The sequence below is a fragment of the Cavia porcellus genome, unplaced genomic scaffold (genome assembly GCF_034190915.1).
Source record: "Cavia porcellus strain 051 isolate PalLab524CR breed Dunkin Hartley unplaced genomic scaffold, mCavPor4.1 scaffold_4, whole genome shotgun sequence".
Classification (NCBI taxonomy): domain Eukaryota; kingdom Metazoa; phylum Chordata; class Mammalia; order Rodentia; family Caviidae; genus Cavia; species Cavia porcellus.
Window position 1 is genome coordinate 41,336,462 of NW_026947487.1, and position 8,275 is coordinate 41,344,736.

Below are 8,275 nucleotides of genomic sequence, written 5' to 3' on the forward strand. Positions count from 1 at the left end.
TTATTTGGTGCAGTTTTTGGTGCTGGGGGTGGAGACTAGGAGTGGCTTCAGTGGTGAGAGAGGCCTCCTGAGATGAGGTACCCAGCACAATGGTGTGTCTTGTGGCTGCTTAGTCTGCATGATTCAGCAAGCAGGAAATTAGGGGAGTAGGCAGGAGCACTAAGGAGAGTTAACAAGGAATCTGTTTAAAATGGTGTTGTAGGGGCCACGTCACACCTGCCTCAAGGACATGCTTTCACCTGGAGGGGAAGATGTCCTTACAAAGTTTTTGGTTTTAGGGGCTAATATCTGGGATATTTTGCCAAGACCAGGAGCTACAGTTGATGTCACTCTGTACAAAGTCTCTCAAACATCCATTGGACCGGGCAAGGCTTGACCAGAAGGGCTAGCAACGACATTTAGTGGGGATGCACCAAACTGATGAGAAAGTGGCTGAAGGGTTCCAATTACACATTTGGGCAGATCAGCCTTGGGGGTCTTGCAATCTTGGCCTTTGTCAAGGTGCACTGAACTTTGTTTTCTTAATGATCCTAGAATTATTGGCATAAATACAACATTTTTTTAAATCCAAGGTGACACATAACCCATCCTGCATTTAGCAACTCAATATTACATTTAGCCCATTAGCTCCTAACAGTCATCAATTACTGGTGAGCTGGAGATTTTCAAGTTTCAGTGATTTCAGTTTCTTTATAGCTAGTACTTTATTATGGCATAATTTTATGCCTCTACTAGTTATACTTTTCTGCAGGATGTTCAAAACCATGTTAAAGTAAGACTCATATTAATAACTAATCTCTTACTATCCATCAAGGTCAGTCAACTCTCCTCCGGAATCTCACTGGAGCCATGAACAGCACCTCTTCGTTTCTCCATCAGTGTGAGCCATCAGGATGAGACACAGCCATTGCTTGACCAAGCTGCTTTGTGGAAAGACTTGGGAGACTCTTTTTTCCTCCTGGTGACTCTCTTTAGGCACTCTCTACACCATAGATCAAATCCTGTGTGGCTCCTTAACCTTCTTGGTCAGAAGACCAGGGACTCCCCAGGTACAGATGTCGCAACAGAGGTTTTCTCCTGTCTTGGGTCCTCACTGACCTTGGAGGGCTGGAGCCAAAGTATTGGTTGTCCTCTTAGCCCATCTGGCTCTCTAGTTTTTGGTCTCCAAACATTAGATGTTGAACATCCGGAAGAAAAGATTGCTGACATTACATTGTAAAAGAGGCAGTAAACTTAGCATCACTACCTTATCTGAATGGAAGCATCGTAGAACATAAAATGGAATCTTTGTTTCTACTATTTAAATCTCTACAGAATGCTAACAGATAGCAGTTACCCATTTTATACAATTAAATAGAACTTAAACCCCACATAACATTGTAGCATGACAATTATGACATTTTGTAACAACATGAATCTCCAATTTTACATAAAATATCCCTTTTTGCCAATTATCTCTAATATATAAAAAGTGTTCATCTAACTTGTTGACCTATAGTAGGATATATATCAAAGAAATCTGACATTTTAGACTGCTTTTATTCTCTAGGCATTTCTAAGCATAAGGGTTTATACCTAGCTTATATACCAAATAAATTTTTGTTATAGGCACAGGTGTGAATTGGAAAGAAAAGTGTATCACCATGAACGATCTCTGTTTCACATTTTGGACTTACAAATGTGAATATGTCTGCTACATCATGAAGATAACAACAATCAATCAACGATCAATCGTTACAGCCTCATGAAACCCATTGTATCAGAATATCTTTAAATCAAAACCTCATCATCTGGAGAATTTAATCCTTTTGATAATGACCAATGTAAACATAGCTCAACAATGTATTTTAATAACAATTATTGGAGGCTCTCTCATAAGGCTATAGAGATAATTAGGGCCTCCCGATAATGGACGTGAACTGGTTGTTTAGGCAACTGCTTTCTTATTTATCAATTGAAGTCCTGCTCAATAATCTCTCTAATACTTAAGGAGTTTTTGTTTAATTACTGTAGTAATTTTTGATGCCTCGTGAAAGCCCAAATACAACCTTTAACAGAAAATTATTGTATAAGAGATTCTCAAGTCGTGACACATGACAACAATATGTAATGAATTTATAAAACCAATTTTAACCTCATTTTGACCAGCTGGCAACATTGGTAAAAGCATGTTTCTTATTGTAATGATATTTAATGTAAGCCAATTTAAACTAGACAAATGTATCAAAAAACTAAAACTAAACAAAAAATAAAAAGGAAAAAGAAAATTATTTCAGAGCTTACATATAACAACTATTTATAGATTAGATAGACAAAAACAAACACATATAAGAGAGTTTACAAAATCAGAGTGCACTTAAATATATTTGGCCAATTTGAATTACAAGAACTTTTTATTTTTGTAATATAAGCATACTAGTCAGAACCTTTCATGGGTGAATTAACAGAGATCTCTTCTAACAAGAATTAAAAGGAATAAAGCCTTTTATGTTTGTGAACGCAAAGACAGTTACTAAGTTTATGAACTTCCCCATCAATGTCTTGTTCTAACAATGAACATATCTGTGTTACAATATCATTCAGCCTGTTTTGTGCTATAAAAACCAGTCAGCAGCATTCTTGAGGGAAGAAGATGCATTAATCTTCAGTTCTGCCAGGGACTAAAATGCAGGTAAATTTGGACTAAAACTTGTATATTTATTTTGAGAGCTACAGGCTTACATTTAGACCTGATTTTGAATGTAACCCAGAGATAAATGAAAATCCACTTCACTTTGGAAGGGCCCAAAGGAGTGGAAACTTACATCCTCGAAACTGTCCTTAAATTCAGCAGCCATGGAGGTGAGAATTGCCTAGCATTGACCATTGCTGCATACTATTATTTCTCAGGGTCGGGGCAGTGGAGAAGCAACAGAAGAGTGACTTCAAGCATGGCACAAGGACCAAATCTTAATCATGTCAGGTGCAGAGAGACAAGTGAGATCAAGAGCTTTCCCAGGCTGAATCTATAATCCTTAGCAAAGCATGTCTCTGGAAACCGAAGTTATGACTGACTCCAACTGCATTGTCAAACAAAATTAAACCAATAATCAAAGAATCTGGATGGCTGCTTTTAACTTTTGAAAGAGAATGAGAGAAAATGAAAGTGTTTCAATTTCATCCTCTCACAAACGACTCTGAATCAAAAGTTCTAAGTATCACCCTGTAGAGAGATCTATCAGCTCTGGGGACAGACAGAGGTAAGTAGTAGTCCAGAAAAATTTCAGCATGAGAACAAAGAGATCCTTGAGATATTTGGCTTCTCTTTGTAGTCACCTCTAAGCAGTGCTGGGTAGGCTGTATTTAAACACAGTCTGAAAATATAGAAATCTGTGTAATACACTTAAGAAACTTACAGATTAAAGTCCATACCCATTGTCTTTTGTTCAAAGTCAGTGTTTAAGAGTGACATGACAGCTCTCTACCCCAGTTTAGACGTCTGACTAAATTCTCTGAAGACTTTAATGAGCTTATTAGGAACAGTTGAAAACTTTTCTTGCTCTTGCCTGATTTGTTCTAGGTAACAGAAACAACACGTGAACACAAGGGTAGTTCTAAATTCCCCTTTTACTTTCCATAAGGGATGTTGTGCTCAGGAAGCTTGAACAAAATCAGGATGAGTACATCCTCGTGGAGGGGAAGGTTTTAAGTATGGCTGCCCTGGAAGCTCTACCCTCAAGATGCAAAGGGCAAGTAGGAGAAGCCTCAGACTCTGGAATAGTGCGTGAGGCTTCGATTAAAGTTGTCTTGGAAATCTCTCCTCAGGTTCTAAAGATCCAGGAGGAGTAGGCTCAGGATCAGGGCTGGTGGCTCCCCAGCCCCTTGGCTCACATTTACATTTTAACAGAAGGAAGCATTATTTTTTAGTGCAGAGAAAGTCTGAACATAAGGCTGTTTTGACCCATAGAGAAGCCAATTTTGATTATTAAGATCATGTTTAGCTACCATCAAGAAACAACTGTAGGGGCTGGGGATTTAGCTCAGCGGCATAAGCACCTGCCTTGCAAGCAGGCAGTCGTGAGTTCGGTCCCCGGTACCGATAAAAACGAAAAAGACAAAAAAAAAAAAAAAAAAAAGAAAAGAAACAACTGTAGCCCTTTGGTACTGAGACACACACGGTTTAGAATATTTTATCTTTAGTCTGGAGGCACAGGACCAGAAGTATCAAAATTCCATGTGGCTCTGGGTCTGAGTCAGGGCAGTGTGGGTGGTCACTTATTTATTTATTGACTTATTCTCCCTCTTTCTGCTCTAAAACAAAAACTTTGGGGGTACTAGTACTTTATAGACCTATAACTGATTTTACCAAGGTCCAAACTGAAAAACTCTCAGGAGAAACATTTCTCCTCTGCCATAGCTCTTTTTAAATTTTCCCCCATCTTATCCCCATTTTGGATATCTAAGTTTCTGACTTCCAGAAAGCATGAAGTACCTCCAGTCACACAGAGGAAGAGGGAGTCTAGGTAGGCCAGGAAAGAGTCATATGTTCATAATGGTGAAGACAGCAAGGATACATTTAATTGAGACCTAAATCATAGGGGTACACAAAGCCAATAAGGACCAGACAGAGACACACATAATGGAATCTAGCCCTACCAAAATATAACTTCAAGCAAACAGGACCACAGAAAGAACTGTGGCTCCCCAAAAGAGAGTGTGGGAAGCACTGTGGTTCCCATACTTTTGCATAGAGTATTGATTTACATCCTTGACTTTCAGTCTATGAATTTCTTTTTGAATTAAATGTGTTTCTTGCATGCAGCATGTTGTTGGATTTTGTTTATTGATCCATTCAGTCAGTCTGTTTTGTTTGATTGATGAACCGAGGCCATTTACATTGATGGTTTTAACTGAAATGTATTAGGTTATCTTTGCCATGTTATTGTCCTGTTGTGGGTTCCCTGCATTTCCCTTCTGTTTAGTTGCTTACTCTGCCTGGTGGTTTCTTTCTGTTGTACACGGAATTGTTGTCATTTTTATCTCTAACTAGAATATCTTTCAGTACTCTTTGTAGGGTTGGTTGATGGTCATGAATTACTTCAGCTGTTTTTTGTCATAGAAGTGTCTTATTTCTCCATTAATTTTGAAAGTTAGTTTTGCAGAACACATCAATCTGGGTTGGAATTTGTTTTTGTTTTTTTGTTTTGTGTTGTTTTGTTTCATTTTTTCAGGACTTGAACTACTTCACTCAATGCTCTTCTTGACTTGAGGCTTTATGTTGAGAAATCTGTCATGATTCTGATGAGCTTTCATTTATGGGTGATCTGTTTCTTTCCTCTAACAGCTCTTTTTTTTAACATTTGAATTTTTATTCACAAAATATAAGCAAGACTTACAATTCTTTCATGTTGAGACTTTTCTCTCCCAATAATTTTATAAGGAGCCCCTTGAATGCATCCATTATAAAACATGTTAAAATGAAAACATTTTTAAAATTTACAAGTATAAAGCAGTATTTTATACAGGCGCTCTATAAGGTTCATCAATGTAAAAAGTACTCTCAGCTGAATATAAAGCGTGCTCAGTTTATGTTATTTTGCAGAATTCCTTCTCTCTTCTCTGGTCCTGAGTTTTCTTTGACTCCCTGGAACTCTCAGAGTATCTGCTTGATTTTTCCCACGGTCTCTCCTCACCATCCTGATACCCATCTTCCTCACTTTTCAAGCTTGCATATTTTCTGTTCTTTTCTCTAACGTTGATCTCTCTGTTCTTGTAGAATTTTCACTGTCCTGATTTCAGAGTCTGTAATTCTCATTTTCCAAAGAAATTTTCTTGTGTCTCCACTCTTCTTTTCTGGATCACCATGCTTCTTTTCCCAGCTCGTATGTGTTTCTTGGTCTCGGTCATTACCGACCCTACGGTAACTGTTTCCTTTGGAAAGGACGCTCCTGTCTGATGTGTGTTTTCTTATGGGATCTCTATAATTCTAATCTCTTGAATTTTGACTTCCGTGTTTTTCTGTTCTCCTTTCTGTCGCAGACCTTGCTTCCTGGTGCCTTTGTTCTGCTCTTCTTCCTTCCTGTCTCCTGTCACTTGTTGGTTCCTGACTGACTTATCTCCAGCTTTACTTCACTTGTCTCCTCTTTCTCATATCTTTATTCCAGGCAGAGCTGTGGCTACTGGTGGATGAAGAGTCGCCGTCCTCACTGGAAGAGTCTGAACTGCTCTCAGTGCTGTCAGAATAAGAGTCAGTAGAGTCAGACTCCGAAGAAGGTGCTGAGGAAGAAGAGGATTTACTTGGTTCAACATTTGCTTTCTGTGCCACAGTAAATTTTGTTTTATTTTTGAGATGTTTATGCAGTTCATTCATTGAACCTCCAAGACCTATAGCGGTAAAGAAGATAGTGGAAAACTGAGTGTTTCTTGGGTTGTTACAGGGCACTCCTCCTTCAAAGAATGGCTTTCGGATATCGTCCTTTAATGTTGCGTTTAGTGTAGGAAGACCCATGTATTTCAACAGTTCCTGAAATTGTATTTTGACAAAAATTCTACTAGATGATATAGTAGTTTCTTTACTCATTTTTATACACTCAAGAACACTCCATGGAGTAAATCAGTGTATAAACAGGTGAACAAACATCTTGGCAACATTCCTCCATTTGTTTGTTTCTAGGTGATGGATGGCATCATACTGTTCTTTGAATACACTTTCAAAAGGTCCCATGTATTCTTTTCTCAGCAAGCAAAATCACCCAGCTAACATGCCAAAAACTTCTCATATGTTCTTTGTTGGGCACAGCATTCAGATATCATACTGCAGAGTTCTTTTGTTTGACTTGCAGGAAATTCCATTTTGAGCAATTTGTGGGCACATTCTTCAAAATCTAGACTGGATTGAATAGCAAGATATATTGTTTGATGAAATGAGACTAGATTAACTTCTGTTTTATATATAAATAGTTACTTTTTATCCTTCCTCATCTTTTTCTTCTTTTTTTTCTTCATCTTCATTACTTTGTATGTCTTCGTCTGTGTTTGTATCACTATCTCCTTCATCAAGTGTTTCCTTCTTAACAGGTTGATACTTTTCTTCATTTTCCATAGAATTAGGGTCCAGTGAAAGCATTCAGAACATCTTCTGGATTGCAGTCATCCTCCAAAGAGATCCATTGGATGAACTGATCATCTTCTTCAACTAAGTCAGGGCCTTCTAGGATGACTGGATGGTTCTTGAGTCCATCCTTCCATAAAGCAAATATCACTTCAATCATATACTGAACTCTTTTGTCAATTCATGTAGAATGTTTCAAGGGCAAAGATAGCATGGATTCCTCTTGGTGACACTTGTGTTAATTTGAGGCCACATTCCTTGAGAAAAGCAATAGCCACTTCAACACTGTCATCTGTTGGTCTTTCCAGGAGCAAAGTGACCATCTTTAAGCATAAAACTGCATGTGCCATCTTTTGGTTAATAAGATGTGCCACAAACTTTGAAGCAGTCAGACAAAGTTGTTTATGATTTCTTTGATATCCTTTTCCAAAGTTAAGAATTAACCTCCTGAGGATTAACTCTCCAATTTGTGGAGATTCTGAGTTGGTCATTGCCACCAATGCTGTATAAACATATGTGAAGAACAGAGAAGCAGTCTGTGCTTGCAAACAGATCTGGACAGCAGCTCTCTTCCTCTGCTATATGTTCTTGAAGAAGCTCTTAGATAATAATGCTTACACTGGAAATGTTGACTTTGTTGATAAGAGCATTGACTGATTTCTTTAGTGCCTCCCAGAGTCTTTGAACACATTTTTACACCTTTCAGAGCGTTGGCATCTTGATCTATAGAGACCATGAGAACCATTTCAAGGTGTTTGGAGGGAATTTAGAAATCGGGAGACTTAGGAGGCCTCCAGAACAGTTAACATGGAAAGTACCAAGTGTTGGCCGGGAAGTGGAGCAACTAGAACTCATACAGGACCAGTGGTAGCTTGAAGGATACAGCTGCCTTGGAAATCTGCTTCCAAGGCCCTGGTTTTATTCTGAGACACACCTGACTTCATAGTTCTGCCCATGCAGCATTGCTTGTAGTGCCCAACCTAGAAACCACCCAAATACTGATCAGCCATTGAAAGGACACATAAAATAGGACAGATAGAGACAGTGCAATGATGGCAATAACACTCATCTACAGCTATGCATAACACAGGTGACTTACAAATGATGCTGAGGAAAAAAAGCCAGACACTAAAACCTAAGCTCCCACGTGCATAAAAGTGGAGGCTCCGGTGCAGCTGGTGCTGG

General features: G+C 38.6%; 1 pseudogene; it reads right to left on the reverse strand.

The window, feature by feature from the left end:
- Positions 1 to 6,946: 6,946 nt before the first annotated feature.
- LOC100717688 (pre-mRNA-splicing factor CWC22 homolog) lies at positions 6,947 to 8,053 on the reverse strand (annotated as a pseudogene).
- Positions 8,054 to 8,275: the final 222 nt, after the last annotated feature.